Source organism: Eurosta solidaginis, chromosome 1 (assembly GCF_040869045.1).
Source record: "Eurosta solidaginis isolate ZX-2024a chromosome 1, ASM4086904v1, whole genome shotgun sequence".
NCBI lineage: Eukaryota > Metazoa > Arthropoda > Insecta > Diptera > Tephritidae > Eurosta > Eurosta solidaginis.
In genome coordinates this window covers 219,991,887-220,010,187 of record NC_090319.1, presented here as the reverse complement: position 1 = coordinate 220,010,187, position 18,301 = coordinate 219,991,887, and the positions used below count along the sequence as shown (strand labels likewise).

At 39.5% G+C, this 18,301-nt stretch overlaps 1 protein-coding gene across 7 annotated transcripts in view; it reads right to left on the bottom strand.

Moving 5' to 3' along the window:
- Positions 1-18,301, bottom strand: part of LOC137237025 (eukaryotic translation initiation factor 4B-like) — a 401,195-nt gene that overhangs the window by 241,686 nt on the left and 141,208 nt on the right. The window contains exon 5 of one of the 7 annotated variants that reach the window (XM_067760161.1): positions 12,259-12,678. The exons of the other annotated variants lie outside the window; for them this stretch is intronic. The gene's annotated coding sequence lies outside the window, so the exon portion shown is untranslated. Of the gene's footprint in view, positions 1-12,258; positions 12,679-18,301 lie in introns of those variants that run through there. 7 annotated transcript variants of the gene reach the window in all.

Sequence of the window (18,301 nt, the reverse complement as noted above, 5' to 3'; positions counted from 1 at the left end):
TTATACAATGTTTTTCGCAAAGATAGAAATTCAAACCTTACTGGTTGTGCTCGAGGTGATGGAGTTCTCATTGCGGTAAATTCCAAACATCATGCTTCTGAAATCATACTGGAAAATAAAAGTGCGCTACTTGACCAGATATGTGTATGCGTTCGAGGTTCATCAGACCCTGTTTTTGTTTGTGCTTCATATATACCGCCCAATAGTAGCCACGACTTATGCACTGCACATGTCGATAACATTACGTCACTGGCGCTTCCCAAGGCAGTCGGTTCTATGTACCGGAGCGACTCGGGATTTTTGCCGACCAAGGACTGTCATTTCAGTGTGACCCCATTTAATTTGTTTCGTCCCTCCCACAAATTGTCATCCTCCCAGCAGCTGATTGCAGCAGGACTGCTACATATTCTCTTACTCCGGGAAGGTATCGAACCCAATCCGGGTCCGTCTCCTGACCCCGGTCCTGAGAAATGGTTTTGCTGCATTTGCCAGAAAAGAATATTTTTAGGACGGTCATACTCTGTTCAGTGTGTCTCGTGCAAGGGATGGTTGCATCGGACAGGTTGTTCTGGGCTTGATCCCAAAACCCGACGTCCACGTAACTTTTATAAATCTTTTGTGGCTCCTTGCTGCTCACGCCCAAGGGCGTCCCGTAGTCTACGCCTAAGCGCCCCTTCACTACCTTCCAGCAGCCTCGCTGCTCAGCAAGCCACAACAAGTACCTGCTGCTGCTCGCGCCCCACGGCGCCAACAACTCAAACAGCTGATACCACTCATAATTACTACCTTCGTAGTAGAGCTGGTAGCAATGCTGAGCATCAGCCCCTGCCCCCGTCTTCTTCTCCCCCCCCCCCCCCCCCTCTTTTCTGGCAGCAATCGTGCAGGTCAGGGAAACAGACTCTTAGTCCCTACCTCCGTTTGCACCGTCTGCCAGCACAGAATATATAGGTTTGCGACATCCGCTCAATGCAGCTCCTGCCTTGGGTGGTGCCACTTTCCTAGATGTTCTGGTCTCCGCGACGGCACCCCTCGACGGGTTTCATCGCGCCATGTTGCCAGGTCGCAAACCCAAATCATCCGGGTACCCCAATGCTTGCCCAAGGGCGCACAGTCCCAAGGCCACAACAGCAATTGCGTCCTGGCCTTCCACAACCTAGGCGTAGTCACCCGTCACTTACCCGTAGAGTGGCGGCGTCACCCCTCATGATCTTCAGAATTCTGCAGTTAAACTGTAATGGACTAACTGGGAAGATTACGGAGATAGTCGATTTCATGAAGCGGCACAACATCCGCATTGCTGCGATTCAAGAGACTAAACTCACAGCAAGATCTGCATTGCAGACCTGCTCTGGGTATAATGTCCACAGGAAGGACCGCGAGAGCGGAAATGGAGGCGGCCTCGCGTTTATTATACACCACTCTGTGCAATATCATATATTTGATCCTGGCATCGACCGCAGGGACAATGTCGTAGAACGTCAAGGCCTATCTGTCCGGTCAGGCGATGCAAATCTAGAAATCATCAACATCTACATCCCTCCTGTCACCTGTTGCCCCAGTGGATACCGCCCTAAAATCGAGGCCTTACTCACTGGCAACAATCGCATTATCTTAGGCGATTTCAATGCCCATCACGACCTATGGCATTCAAACTTGCGGGCGGACAGTAGGGGTGAGATGTTGGCGGATCAAATAGAAGAATGCACAATAAACGGAGACGCCCCCACACGTATGGTAGGAAGCTGTCATAGCTCGCCAGATATCTCAATCGTGAGCGCAGAACTCGGCAACATTGGCATCCGACCACCTGCCCATACTTATTTCGTTCGAGCGTACCGCCGACTTCATCGTCACCGAAAAACGCACTTTCATAAACTTCAAAAAAGGAAAGTGGGAAGAATATAAATCTGCAATAGACAGCAGCTTTGCTGCCCTCCCTATCCCGACTGATGCCCGCCAAGGGGAGCGTGCCTTCCGTAAAGTCATTGAATCCGCCTCGGCACATTTCATTCCCGCCGGGAGAATTCCCGAAATCCGGCCCACTTCCCGGCGGAGGCCGCGAGCTTAGCGAGGGAACGCGACCTTATAAGACAGCTTGATCCAGGCGACCCCCAAATAAGGGATATAAACCAACGCATCAGATTGCTTGTGGACGAACACAAGCGGGCGAAATGGGAAGAGCACCTAAGAGGTTGTAACCTCTCTACCGGTGTAGGTAAACTTTGGTCCACCGTAAAGTCCCTATCGAATCCGACTAAGCACAAAGACAAAGTTTCCATCGCCTTTGGCGATAAGGTGCTGTCGGATGCGGAAAAATGCGCGAGCGCTTTCTGCCGAAAATATATAATGCATCCTACGGTCGACAAAGATAGACGGAGAGCCAATAGACACGCACATAAACACAAATTCAGCGCGTCACCAATCACCATCACCGCTAGAGAGGTTGAGGACGCCATTGGTCGCGCTAAACCATCCAAAGCAGTGGGCCCAGACGGCATAGCCATGCCGATGCTTAAAAACCTAGGGAAAGAGGGTTTCAAATATTTAGCGCATGTCTTCAACCTGTCTCTCTCCACCTTTGCCATACCCGAGAAATGGAAAATGGCCAAGGTGGTCCCGCTACTAAAGCCTGGGAAACCAGCTAACGTAGGTGAGTCATATCGTCCGATATCTCTCCTATCGCCAGTGGCAAAGACGCTTGAAGCCATTTTGCTCCCTTATTTCCAAGCACATTTGCAGCTAGCCCCTCATCAGCATGGCTTCAGAAAACTCTATAGCACTACCTCCGCGCTAAATGTCATTAGCACCCAGATAAATTGCGGTTTGAATCAATACCCCCACCATAGAACAGTACTCGTAGCGCTAGACCTATCAAAAGCCTTTGATACGGTCAACCATGGCTCATTACTGCAAGACCTGGAAGGGTCTACCCTTCCCCCATGTCTTAAAAGGTGGACCGCAAATTATCTGGGTGGTCGGCAGGCATCGGTGCAATTCAGAAACGAAACATCAAAACCAAGGAGAATTAAACAAGGGGTGCCACAGGGTGGTGTCCTATCCCCACTTTTGTTTAATTTCTACATATCTAAGCTACATTCACCACCGGAAGGAGTCACAATCGTTTCCTACGCCGATGACTGCACAATAATGGCCACAGGCCCAGGCCCAGAGATCGATGAGCTATGCAATAAAATAAACGGCTATCTCCCTGATCTCTCCAGTTTTTTCGCCACGCGAAACCTGGCATTGTCACCGACTAAATCTTCCACGACCTTATTTACAACATGGACGCCCCAAATGTCGACCATATTGAACATCCACGTCGATGGCACTACGCTACCGACTGTCCAACACCCCAAAATCTTGGGTGTGACGTTTGATCAGGATCTACATTTTGGTGCGCACGCAACCGCAATTGTTCCGAGAATTCAGAGCCGTAATAAAATCCTCGAATCCCTTGCTGGCAGTACGTGGGGAAAAGATAAAGAAACGCTCATGACCACATACAAAGCAATTAGCCAGCCGATTACGTGCTACGCGTCACCCATATGGTCGCCAAGCCTAAAAACTACCCACTGGAAGAAACTACAGGCCTGCCAAAATACTGCTCTCAGAATCGCCACGGGCTGTCTTCTTATGTCCCCAGAACACCATCTGCATAATGAGGCGAGAATACTCCCCATCAGGGAGAGAAATGAGATGCTGACCAAACAGTTTCTGTTGAATACCCAGAAATCTGGGCATCCCAACAGACATCTGATTGACGAACCAGCACCGCCTAGGGGCCTAAGGAGTCATCTCCGTAAGCATTTTGAGGAAATACGGCACCTGAGAACCTAGCCGTATGAAGCGAAAAAACACAAGCAGGTCCTTGGTGAACTCCATAGACAGGCGTCGGACCTTTATGTCGGGAATTGCCCGGTGAATCCAGTACTTGAAGAAAAATATCCAGAACTCGCGGAAGAGGAACGCACACTCCCCAGGGAAACGCGTGTCACTCTTGCTCAACTTCGTTCTGGATACTGTAACAGGTTAAACTCTTACCTATCCAGAATCAACCCCGACATACAAAATGTATGCCCCGCTTGCAATGTGTCCCCACATGACACCAACCATCTTTTTAATTGTAATGTGGAACCAACGCCTCTAACACCCCTTTCCTTATGGTCCACCCCTGTTGAAACGGCAAGTTTCCTTGGACTCCCGTTAGAGGATATTGATGACAATTTGTGATCGGTCGCGGCTATTAGGTGGGGCGAGCATTGCTACAACAACAACAACATTACGTCACTGGCATTGAACAAATTTGGTGGTGATCATCTCTGCGTGCTGGGTGATTTTAATCTGTGTAATGTTAAATGGTCACAATGGACAATGGTCAAACTCGGCTTTAATAGCATGTGATGTCAATGGCTCCAGCGAAAAATATTTAATAGATACTTTTTTAAGTATTGATATTAAAGAAATTAATCGTTTTTCAAATAGACTGGGCCGTACTTTGGATTTGATATTTATATCTAATATTTCACTTTTTGAATGTATTTCTCCTATTAAAGAAACCGTTTTGCATCATGTTCTATTAGTTCTTGATCTGGAATTTTATAAATTTGCCGAAGCTGGTACTATCAGCTCTAATTTTTCTTTTAATTTTAAGAGATGCGATATTTGCTGGAAATAAATTGGAATAATTTGTTTTACAGTTTGGATACCACTAAAAGGTTTGAGATATTTAAGTCTACTGTTCTGCAAATTTGTAGAAATGTTATACCCTTGGATTCCAAAAAGAAATACAAGGTGCCCTGGCATAATAGAGCCTTGATGAAACTTCGGAATTTGAAAAATAAAATTTTCCGTAAATTCAAAAGAACTCAAAATCCAACTTTTTCGACTCGTATAAAGAGTATGATAGGAAATTCGCGTGTCTGGATAAATTTTTACACAGAAATTATATTTTAAATTTTGAAGAAAACCTTAACCTTTGTCAACCCGAAGAAATCAGTTTCGTATATTCCATAGGAGGTCGACGAGTACCGATATCGATGATTTGAGTGCAATTTTGTTTAAACAATGTGATTCCCTAGTCTATCCACTGTTAATTTTTAACAATTCGGTATCTACAGATACTTTTATTGATGGAAATTAGCGTTCATTACACCTATTTTCAATAGCGGCAATAACAGTGATATTACTATTTATAGGCCCGTTTCAAAACTTTCCACCATAGCAAAGCTCTTTGAATGTATCATCCAAGATAAATTACGTTTCTGTGTTATAAAATTTGTGTGTTCAGAACAGCATGGATTCTTTCCAGGACTCTCAACTGTGTCTAATTTGACTATTTTCTAAGATGACTGCTTCTCAGCTTTTCATGCAGGATATATGAGGTCAACGCTGTGTTGATCAAAAATTTAGCCTGTTTGGGCTTTCACTCGGTATTTTTGAGTTGGATTGAATCCTACTTAATTTATCGTCGTTGCTTGCTCCGGTGTTCCACAAGGTAGTATCCTGGGTCCACTGTATTTTGTCTTGCTTATTAATGATATTCGCTCTTGCTTCTCTAAAGTAAGATTCTTGCTGTATGCAGATGACCTTAAGATATACTTGCCTACTCATAGCCTTCAGAATGCGGCAAGAATGTTGCAAGAAGCTTTGGATAAACTAAGTAACTGGTGTAATAATAATATGTTATCACTTAACCTAAAAAATGGCTTTTAAATAACTTTTTCGAAGCGTGTTAACATGACTGATAGCGGGTATCAAATATCAAACTCACCCCTGTTGCGGGTTAGTGAAATTAAGGACTTGGGAGTAATATTTGACTCGAAATTTTTCGTTTTCAAGTCATATTAATGTGACCCGTATACGCTAAAGCTTTTATATTCCGCTTTTGTGCGATCCAAGCTTGAGTACGCTTGTTTCATCTGGTCTCCGTATTATTCCTGCCATATTGCAAGAATTGAACGAATCCAAAAAGTATTCGTACACTTTGCATTACGCAGTCTGCGCTTCTCGGATCCTATCCCGACTTATAAAGCTCGTTTCTAAATAAACTTAAAATCATTGCAGGACAGGAGGGCAATTTTATCGCTGTCGTTCGTTTTCGACTTGTTGCGTGGGGTTGTTGATTGCCCTGTGCTCCTTGAGAGGATTTTCATTAATATTCCGGCTAGAGCTTTTCGTGCTTCTGAGTTTTTTCATATTGGTGTTCTTAGGGCTCATTATGCGCGGAATGCTCCAATTACTAGAGCCTTAATTGAGTTCAATAGAATTTCTAAATTTTGTGAGATAGATTTTTCTTGTTCGAAAGATTGCTTTCTGAGTATTTTAAATACTTTTTATAAGTAAGGTAACACTACTCGACAAAAAAATCTCCAAAAATAAAATAGTCCTTTCCTAAAGTAAAATTTTCTCCTGATTCCGAATATGACTTCCATTTTCCTGTGGCAGATCTAGTTTCCGAGATATCGGCGAAAATATGAAAATTCCCATTTTTGCAGAACACTAATTCATACAGGTAGGGCAAAAATTTGTAGTTTTAATTTTTTCGTTTTAAACTGTTGAATTATACATTATACTAATTCCCATAAACATTTCTTGCCTTCACCTCCTTTCAGTATCTTCAGTAGTTTGGCCACTATGCCAAAAAACGTTGAAAAAATTTTGAGAAAAAATGAAATTTTTTACAAAATTTTAGATTTAACCACTTTAAAATCGGAAAAGTTCTATGGACGAAAAAAAGTTAACCCTCCTATGTTGTAGGTTATTTAACTACGAAAATTTTAAGCATACCAGTACAACAATCGGACGTGCCGTTGAGACTATAGCCCCGTTAACTTGCAAGCGTATATCCTACAATTTTTTATAGAGACAATTTTTATTCAAACTTCTTTTTAATTTTTTTTAACGTTTTATTATACACATATGTTTGCACGTTAAACTGTATTAAATTGAGTATTATGAGTATAAATCAGCAAATCAGTAAAAACCAGCAACGCCAACAACATTAAATACATACATATCTACATCTAAAAAGTCAAATTGAGCGATTTTACCGTGGTGGTCAATAGTGAGGGACGTGGGTACTTTTAACTACCCGTTTATTATTTTCTGGGTTTGTCCCCCGTATTATTGTCCAGCAATAATCTCCCATCATTTCTTCATTCCAAAAACTTTGGTAACGCTTTTCAAAAATCATGAGGTCTTGGTGAAACCTTTCACCCTGTTCATCACTTTCAGCGCCTAGGTTTGCGGGAAAATTATCCAAATGTGAATGCAAAAAATGCACTTTAAGGGACATGTTGCATTTCATAGCACTGTAGTTTTTCAACAAGGCTTTGACCATCTGTCTATAGTTGGGATCTTTGTTGTTGCCAAGAAATCCAATAACGACTTCTACTGATGATAAATGATTCGCAAAATTTTCGTCTTTCATCAACTTTCTAATTTGCGGACCAACAAATATACCTTTTTTTAATTTGGCTTGAGTTATTTTAGGGAAAAATTTCGTTAGGTACTGGAAGGATGGCGCGTCCTTATTTAAAGCCTTTACAAAATTTTTAATTAATCCTAATTTGATGTGAAGTGCTAGCAAAATCACTCGTTCGGGATTTACTAAAGGCGGGTTTGCAATATTGAAGGCACCTGGTTCGTACTCAGCTCTTGGTGGCCAGTTTTTCTGAATATAATGGGTTTCTCTAGCACGGCTGTACCAAAGACAGAGAAAACAGCAATATTTAGTGAAACCTCCTTGAAGTCCGAGAATTATAGCTACAACCTGGGATGTATTTCATATACTATTTATTTTAAATTGTACCACCGAAACTGCTTACCTTTAAGTCCGCACAAATTTTCCAATTAAATTGTTTATATTTAATGAGCTCAAGTAAATTTGATATGCTTAAATAAGTTTCTTTAGTATTCTCAGAATGTGCCACTGGTATTGGCGGTAACGAATTTCCTTTATGGAGTAATGCTGCTTTTAAACTATGCTTTGAACTGTCTATAAACAAGCGCCAATCATTCACTTTATTTTCTAATTTTAGTGCTTCAAATAAACCTTGAACATCATTGCAGTAGCAAATATTCTCACTCTTAGTAAAAAGAGAAGAGAAAGTCTTGTGCCTATTTCGAAATTTGGAAGTACTTGTCGAAGGGCCCAGGCTGCCCCATTGCTGCAAACGAGATCCTAGAACTTCGCTTGCTTCGGAGTCACTTTCGCTTGAGGCTTCAAAACTTATAGGGCGGCCTAGGTATGGGTAAGGTATGGTCATGTAGTTTTGGTTTTTTAGCTGATGCCACATTTGGATAACTTATTAATTTCCTCTTTTTTCTCGTTTTACCTTTAAGGCCTACCACGCAAAAATAGCACTGGTCGTGGTTAAAAGGCTCAGTCCACATCATTGGAACACCAAACTTCATGTTATGACCTTTACCCGATACCCATCTCATTAAAGTTAATCTACAGGAGGCGCAAATAAAGATTTATCGAGATTTTTTACACGGAAACCGAAATAATGAAAGTATGCATCTTTGACAGAATTAGTTATTTTCCGAGCTGAGTTTCCGAAAATATAATGTCCGCAAATAAAGCAAAAATCATCCGGCTTATTTTTACATTTAAAATCTCTTTTGCAACAAGCCATTTCGTAAACATATCTACCGATATAGTATGTATAAATTTGCACTATAATTTGCAAAACAAAATTTACAACACACAGTAGTGACAATTAAATACTTGATGTCTTTTTAAATTTATTAGACCCTAAGGTAGAGTGAACAAATGAAATGTCTCGCCAAATTTATCAAAGTAATACTACAATTTTAGGATAGACGCTTGCAAGTTAACGGGGCTATAGTCTCATCGGCACGTCCGATTGTTGTACTGGTATGCTTGAAATTTTCGTAGTTAAATTGCCTACAACATAGGAGGGCTAACTTTTTTCGTCTATAGAATTTTTCCGATTTTAAAGTGGTTAAATCTGGAATTTTGTAAAAAATTTCTTTTTTTTTCTCAATATTTTTTCAACGTTTTTTGGCATAGTGGCCAAACTACTGAAGATACTGAAAGGAGGTGAAGGCAAGAAATGTTTATGGGAATTAGTATAATGTATAATTCAACAGTTTAAAACGAAAAAATTAAAAATACAAATTTTTGCATTACCTATATGAAGTAGTGTTCTGCAAAAATTGGAATTTTTATATTTTCGCCGATATCTCGGAAACTAGATCTGCCACAGGAAAATGGAAGTCATATTCGGAGTCAGGGGAAAATTTCACTTTAGGAAAGGCCTATTTTATTTTCGGAGACTAAAGTTGATCAAAATTTGGTGAGTAGTGTAATTTATATTAACATTGTTAACTACTTTACACTTTTATAATTAGCCTATACGATTCTTTTTTAATTGGCTTAAATAAATAAATAAATAGGATTCCAGACAACTCGGCGGATTCTAGTTTTGAGCGAACTTACTTACTTACTTACTTAATTGGCGCTTAACCGTCTAAACGGTTATGGCCGTCCAACAAGGCGCGCCAGTCGCTCCTTCGCTCCGCCAACCGGCGCCAATTGGTCACACCAAGGGAGTTTAAATCGTTTTCCACCTGGTCCTTCCAACGGAGTGGGGGCCGCCCTCTACCTCTGCTTCCATAGGCGGGTTCCGATAGAAACACTTTCCTGGCCGGAGCATCATCTTTCATTCGCATAACATGGCCTAGCCAGCGCAGCCGCTGCGTTTTAATTCGCTGGACTATGTTGATGTCTGCGTATAGCTCGTACAGCTCATCATTAAATCTTCTTCGGTACTCGCCATCGCCAACGCGTAGAGGTCCATAAATCTTTCGAAGAACTTTTCTCTCGAACACTCCCAAAGCCGCTTCATCTGCTGTTGTCATGGTCCATGCTTCTGCCCCATATAGCAGGACGGGTACGATAAGTGACTTGTAGAGTATGATTTTCGTTCGCCGAGAGAGGACTTTACTTTTCAATTGCCTACCTAGTCCAAAGTAGCATTTATTGGCAAGATTGATTCTTCGCTGGATTTCAGTGCTGATGTTGTTGCTAATGTTGATGCTGGTTCCCAAATAAACGAAGTCTTTTACTATTTCGAAATTATGGCTGCCAACAGTAGCGTGGTTGCCAAGGCGCATATGCGCTGACTCTTTGCTCGATGACAGCAGGTACTTCGTTTTGTCCTCATTCACCATCAAACCCATCTTTACCGCTTCTTTTTCCAGCTTGGAGTAAGCAGAACTAACAGCGCGGGTGTTTAGGCCGATGATATCAATGTCATCAGCATATGCCAGTAATTGCACGCTTTTATAGTATATTGTTCCAGTGCGGTTGAGCGAACTAAAGAGATAAATAAGCCTTCCTGGTATACGGATCCTTTTGCATATCTACGAAGGAAGGCAACGTTTCTGCAAGCCTTCGAAAAGACATAACAGATATGATTAACGAAAGAGAAAGAAGCGTGGAAGACAACACCTAGATCAATAAATTCTTTGACAGAAGTCAGTTGGACGCCTGAAGTATCATAGGGCGTGGTATGCAAGTTAGACGACTTAGAAAGACATTTAAGAACATTATTTGCCGTTTAGGTAGAGGAAAGCAGACGATTTAAAGCAGGAACCAATGTGGTTAATAGTATATAAAAAAATAGTATATTGAAAGTGTATTGTGTGAAGCCCAACGTGAATCAGCTGATTGGACCTTATCAGTGCGGCTTCAGACCTGGTAAATCTTCTATCGACCATATTTTCGCAATCCGCCAAATCTTGAAAAAAAAAACCGCGAAAAAAGAATCGACACACATCACCTCTACGTCAATTTCAAAGCCGCCTTGGACAGTACGAAAAGGAGCTGCCTATATGTCGCTATGTCTGAATTTGGTTTCCCCGCAAAACTTATACGGCTGTGCAAAATGACGTTGAGCAACACCATCAGCTCAGTCAGAATTGGGAAGGACCTCTCCGAGCCGTTCGAAGCTAAACGAGGTTTCAGACAGGGTGACCCCCTATCGTGCGATTTCTTTAATTTGATGCTGGAGAAAATTATACTAGCTGCAGAACTTAACCGCACTGGAACAATATACTATAAAAGCGTGCAATTACTGGCATATGCTGATGACATTGATATCATCGGCCTAAACACCCGCGCTGTTAGTTCTGCTTACTCCAAACTGGAAAAAGAAGCGGTAAAGATGGGTTTGATCGTGAATGAGGACAAAACGAAGTACCTGCTGTCATCGAGCAAAGAGTCAGCGCATATGCGCCTTGGCAACCACGCTACTGTTGGCAGCCATAATTTCGAAATAGTAAAGGACTTCGTTTATTTGGGAACCAGCATCAACACTAGCAACAACATCAGCACTGAAATCCAGCGAAGAATCACTCTTGCCAAAAAATGCTACTTTGGACTAGGTAGGCAATTGAAAAGTAAAGTCCTTTCTCGGCAAACGAAAATAATAATAATAATAGGTCACTTATCGTACCCGTCCTGCTATATGGTGCAGACGCATGGACCCCTACGCGTTGGCGATGGCGAGTACCGAAGAAGATTTAACTATGAGCTGAACGAGCTCTATGCATACATCAACATAGTCCAGCGAATTAAAATGCAGCGGCTGCGCTTGCTAGGCCATGTTATACGAATGAAAGATGACGCTCCGGCCAAGAAAGTGTTTTTATCGGAACCCGCCTGAGGGCGGTAGGCCCGAGGTAGAGGGCGGCCCCCACTCCGCTGGAAGGACCAGGTGGAAAACGATTTAAACTCCCTTGGTGTGACCAATTGGCGCCGGTTGGCAAAGAAAAGAAGCGACTGACACGCCTTGGTGGACGGCCATAACCATTTAAACGGTTAAGCGCCAATTAAATAAGTAAGTAATGTCGTTAATAAAAAGCACAAATAAAAAAGGTCCAAGGAAGGTTGGGACTTACAGTCCTCAGTTTCGACGCACAGAGACCTATTCGACAAAGAAGATTTTAACCCTATTCAGAAAAAAAAAAAAACAGAATTATTTTTTGTTGGTTTTTGGCCTTTAGTTTGTTAAAAATGTTTGTAAATTCTCGAGCTCGGGTCCATACAATATTAAATAACACACAAAAGTTTTTTATTTATATGCGTTATATATTGTCGTTTTATTTATCGATATTTCGACTTCAATTAGAAGTCATCTTCAGGACTAGAAATACAAAATGACGAGTATTATAATAAAACACACAAAAGTACATGTATTTATAAACATTGACTTACATCGTTGGATGTACCAGGTCGACTAATTTAATATTTGATTTAGAAGAAAATAAACACAAAAAAAAAGTAAAGAAATAAGGAACCGTAATTATAAACAAATTTTTACTAGCAACAATACAGCAGTTTCTTGATATTACGAACATTCGATTCTACGAAATTTCGATTTTACGAACATTCAAAATTTTTACATTGAGTAGTTTATAGTACGAACAAACGTGCATCGGCAGTACTTGGTTGTACGAACAACTGACAAATTTTGTGTTTTGTATCATAAAAAATTTTAATTGAAGAGCCAAAAGTTAAGCATACAGATGCTATTGAAAGTTCGGTGTGCATTCGGTGGGCCAAGCAAAACAATGTTGAGGCTTTACATTTGGTTGTTTTGACGGTGCTTTAAAAAGCTGCAGTGAACAGTTACCTCAATATTCCTGTCAAACAAACAATGATTAATAAATTTTTTTCTTAAACATTTTAAACATTAAATACTGTCTTACTGAATTAAGCACATGATATTGTTCGAACCATGGTATAAATATTACCAGGTAAAACCATTTATTCTTCTTGGCGGCCATAATGGTTTTTTGATTTTTAAAAAAAATTTTAAATCACTCTTTAAACTTATTGGAAATGCCAAACAAAAGTAAAACAAAAAAATTGTTGGTTTGACATTTTCATTTTTTTTTTTAATACCAAAAAAATAAAATGCTTATGAAATAAGTGAAAAAATATTTCGAAAAGTTTTGAAATCGGTTTTTATGTATATGGCAAAAAAATGAGTTTCCAATATAATGGATACCTCAACACGTGCTTTTTGCAAAGGGAAAGAAGAACGAATGTTGGAGACCACCCCTATTGATTTTTCATTCATCCTTCTTCACTTGGTTGATACGTCTTTAAAAATTAAATATGCTGAAACTTCACTTTATAAGAGATCACCAGTCTCAAGTGTCCTCGCTACTGCAGAAAAAATGATATTTTTTTTGATTTCAATGGTAGGGATTCTGAGATCCACATATACCAGGTTATATTCCAACAGTATTCAATAAAATATGTATATTATTTCAATATATGGTAATACACTAAGGCCAGAACCATGTGCGTAGGTTTATGTGTAATTGAGGTTATTTTATATTTAGATATATTCTGATTTCATGGTTTACTCCAAGTACGATAAATTTTTTAGTTTTTTAAATGTTTTAATTTAATTTTTTGTCATTTCGATTCCCGCACTATCCGCAATTTTATTCTCAACCCTATGCATAGCGTCCTTTTATAGCACGCAGTTGATTTGTGGGGAAAAAAGAATTTGACGCGACGACGTTACAAAACTAAGTGAAAAAAAATGATATTGGAGATATTATTTGGTTTGTTTTGGTCCTTTTCCTCGCGGTTGGAAGATAAATTGGCTTTTAACCGTTTAGGAGATGCTGGTCGTTGCGTAACAAGTCTCTCCAGCTAACCCTGTTTCGCGATAACTGAAGCCAACAGGGGGCACCAAGAGAGATCAAAGTCTTCCCCCAGCTGCTTCGCCGAACCCAGTGGAGATCTTCCAATAACTTTCCCACGTCAGCAAAAAACGCTGTAGCTCTTCGCAGCTTAGCTAAACATCATCGTCCAGTTGGAGTATGATAGTTCGTGGAGGCTGCATTTACCGGCTGAACGGTCAAAGTCTGCCGCTGTGGTGTAGAGCTAGTGTGTTGGCCTATCCATTAAAAATATTTAAGAAAATTTGTATAAATGGTATTGATTGTCCCTCGGCATTACCTTGGCACCAAAAGTTCGTCCGAAGTAGCAGATAAAGATAAGTAGCCTTCGAATTGGATGGAAAGCTAGACATTAATCTCCTCAGATATATACACCAAATTGTTATTATTAGTAGATATGTATCTCTTCCTTACCTTGGCGGTAAGTCGGGTTTTTCTTCTCGTCGCGCAGACGCTGATACATTTCTACGTTCGTGGAGGCTGCATTTACCGGCTGAACGGTCAAAGTCTGCCGTGGTGTAGAGCTAATGTGTTGGCCTATCCATCAAAAATATTTAAGAACATTTTTATAAATGGTATTGATTGTCCCTCGGCATTACCTTGGCACCAAAAGTTCGTCCGAAGTAGCAGATAAATTTTTTGGGTCGGCACAAAACATGTATTTATGTGAGCCAGTTCGTTGAAAAACGAATACACGATAAGTAGCCTTCGAATTGGATGGAAAGATATATACACCAAATTGTTATTATTAGTAGATATGTATCTCTTTCTTACCTTGGCGGTAAGTTGGGTTTTTCTTCTCGTCGCGCAGACGCTGATACATTTCTAAACAATTTGTTGGAGAAAATTCCTCAGAAGAGGATCGTGGCCTGATTCTTCCTTTTGCGGGAAACCACAATACAATTCTTGAATTGAAAATTTTGGAATGTGGTTGACCGTTGAGATTTCTTATTTTCTGGTTATTTCCACCAATAAAAAATTCGGTTTTGGATAAAATATCATAATGATAAAATGTCATTAATGTTAGAACGCAAAAATATATGGTAATTCTATACGACAGTGTGGCACTTGTAATACGCGTCTAGAAATACCGACAGAGGTGTCAAAAGACTCGTATTGACCTCGAAAACAATAATCTGAAGGCGGAAAATAAAATTTTAGATCGTTCAAAAGATATTAACGAAAAACCGAAAAATTACCCCGGAGTGCTCCAAAACCGAGGGTGGGATCCATAGTATTTTTGCGCAGAACACTTTCTGCATTGGCGGCCTGTGGCCGCGCTTATAAAAAATTACCATGGGTGGGTCCAACTCCGGTTTGGAGACCAAAACTATATCCGCGGAAAACACTTATTTTGAACATTTTTTTTGCGGGTACAACAAAATCATCAAAATTACAACAACCACATGAAAATTTTAAAAATTTTCTTTTGCAAACATCTCTTGACATACCCAAAATTTTTTAACTCCGCTTTCGGATTCGCGATCCTGGATCCAAAACGCGTCTTTTGATAGTCCTCTTGACATTTTTGGACGTGTATTAAGAGTGTCATGCTGTCGTATAGAATTACCAAATATATTACAGTTCGTTATATTTTTGTTATGAAAACAACACCAAAATAAAAAAATAAAAATGTGAGAGTAGTGAGAATTAAAAAATTTTTTTAAACGTCATTTCGACTCTCACCGGTTTTACCTTGCAATATTTATACCATGGTTCGAACAACTTTTCTGAGCATACACCTAAGCTAAAATATGCAATATGTATGTACATATCGAGCCCTTCCCGCAATTTAAGTTTAACCAAAAAAAAGTAAATTTTACAGTAGAAGGTTTTTTGTAATTATCTTCTGACAAAAAATAGCTACTATCATGAAATTTGGTATGTGTATAAAATATTTCTTGAGCCTACAATTAAGAGTTCGGACCACACTGAACCGAAAGTCCTGTTATCTGTACTTACGTTTTTTTTTGCTGTCATGTTCGCTCACTTTCCAAACACTATTTTGTTGGTTACCTTAAATTTTAAATTATTCAATTATATTTTTCAGATTACATAGGGGCACATTAAAGGCGTATTTATTGTAATATTTTAGTACATACATACATTTGAAATTAAAGGGAACTTATACAATTCCAAATTTGAACACAATATATTAAAAAGTATTGTTGTAAACAAAACAATTCAGTCATCTTCGTCTGTCTCAGGCAATGTATCTATTATCTTTCCAGTATGGGATAAGCTAATATATTCATAGTGAAATTGTTTTGGTATGATATTCTTTTCGCAAAGAAGTTTTAGGTCGTTATATTTTGAAGATGAAATGTGTAAGAAGTGATCATACAAGGTAACAGGACCCTTACTAACTATGAGAGAATTTCGTCTTGACCGCACAATTGTACAGAGATCGTATACCTTTTTTCGCTATCGTCAAAATAACCATAGTGTAGTTTAACCAATGGAGAATTTTTTTCGAAGATAGCGCAACACAAAGACGTAAATGATATTTTAACTGAAGCTGGAAGCAAAGCCTATGGAAGCAGAGATAGAGGGCGGCCCCCACTCCGTTGGAAAGACCAGGTGGAAAGCGATTTAAACTCCCTTGGTGTGACCAATTGGCGCCGGTTGGCGGAGCGAAGGAGCGACTGGCGCGCCTTGTTGGACGGCCATAACCGTTTAGACGTTTAAGCGCCAATTAAGTAAGTAAGTAAGGAAGCAAAGCTTGGGAAAAGGTTTTCCAATCTTTAAAATCCGAATTATGAATTGAAATACATGTATAATTTTCTGGTATAGTTCTTGCGTTCGAAATAATTGTATACCATTAACTTGGAGCCCAAACATTTCTATCGCGAATAAAATACTCAATAGTGCTATGTATGGAGCCCACGGGCATCATGGTATGTCCAGGCAACAGGTAAGTTAATTTAATGTGTTTTATGTTACCAGCCTTCTCTAAGAAATGTATTACCATTGCTTGCATAGCTCTGTTCCTGTTCTGACAAACACAACTATCACAATATAGACTTATATCGGAATGAGTCCCCCTTTCATCCACGATATTTAAGTATTGGAAAATTGCACTGGAAACGTTTTCCATCCGATTCACCCCATAAAAAGCAATAACCCTTTCTTGTGCCGTTTTCGTAAACGCTTTCATTATAAAGAGCATATTTTCTTGAATAGAAAAGATTTACGCTTTTTCCGTCTGGTGTATTCAATACTTTCTGAAGGTCGAAGCTGGCGCAGATATACGTCCCATTCTCTTTGCTTTTTCTTTGGTCCTCTAAGAAAATTTCTTTTGATTTATCTCTGCCCCGGATGTGCATTTTATGTTCCTCAGTTTGTTGCAAAAGGTTTTGTGCTTCTCTGTCCGAATTCTTATACTTTTCACAAATAATGCATTTGTTCTTTTTTGGCAAATGGAAGCCTATATGGTATTCATTTTTGAAAATGGTACGAACAACTCTTGGGGATAACTTAGCTTGCTCCTGATTTGTATTTATCAAGTGCTGCGTGTAACACCTATACAAAGTTGGCACGTTTCGAAAGTACTGTGGAAGATATAACTTAGTACTTTTGTACCTACAATAGTGGGAAGGAACTGCTAGTAGGTGTTCAATGAATTATTTCAAAAGAGCCACATTTATTTCGTCAGACTTATTATGGGGAGGAGGTCTTTTTTGGTCAGGCAAGAGGTATTTGAAGAGCTATGTTTTTTTCTAACACATATTAACGTGTTTTGGGAAAAATTAAGTGTTTTCAGTAAAAACTGCTGACAAACTTTAAAACGCTTTTCGTTATAGGTAATGAAATATGCATAGCTCCACTGTTTTTTAATGCTATCTGATGTTCTCCTTTCAACGCATTTCCGGGTCATGCACGATAGAAGCCAATCTCTTTGTCGTATCTTGTTGCCTAAGTCCCAAAAGTGTTCATTTAGTACCAACCGATCTTGCTCACTAAGCTTTTCACAACACTTGTTTCCACACTTTTTACCTACGCAGGGATTTGGTTTAACTTCATAAAGCTTTCGTTTTTTACCCCGAAGTCTTTTAGGAAGTTTTCGTTTCTTCTTGTACCCTCTTGTTCCAACGCATATCTCGTTTTCTTATTCCCCAGAATATGTCTTCTCGACTCGGTATCGCTATATGGCACCAGTGAGTTATTCTTGATCGTTCATTGGTATAAAAACACAGTTTTTTTTATTTTATTTTGAAGATAATATAAAATAATGAATCACCTTATTTTGTAAAAGCTCCATATTACAATAATAAAACAATTTTATTGGATGTCAGGAACTTAAGCAGAAATGATTTGTATCAAACTAAAATATATATTTTCGTTTTCAGTCATATTTTTTTCTTTTTGCAAAATTGTTGCTTAAATCATGCATATACAGATATACAGTATAATTGCAACAAGTGCTTTTGCGAACAATATAAATATACAAGATAAAAGTGAAAATAAACATTACTCGTAAGATACCACAGAGAAGCACTTTTGAGGTAAGTAGCAATTTGCGGTCACAAAAAAATTAAACAAACCTCAAAATTCATTAACACAAAAT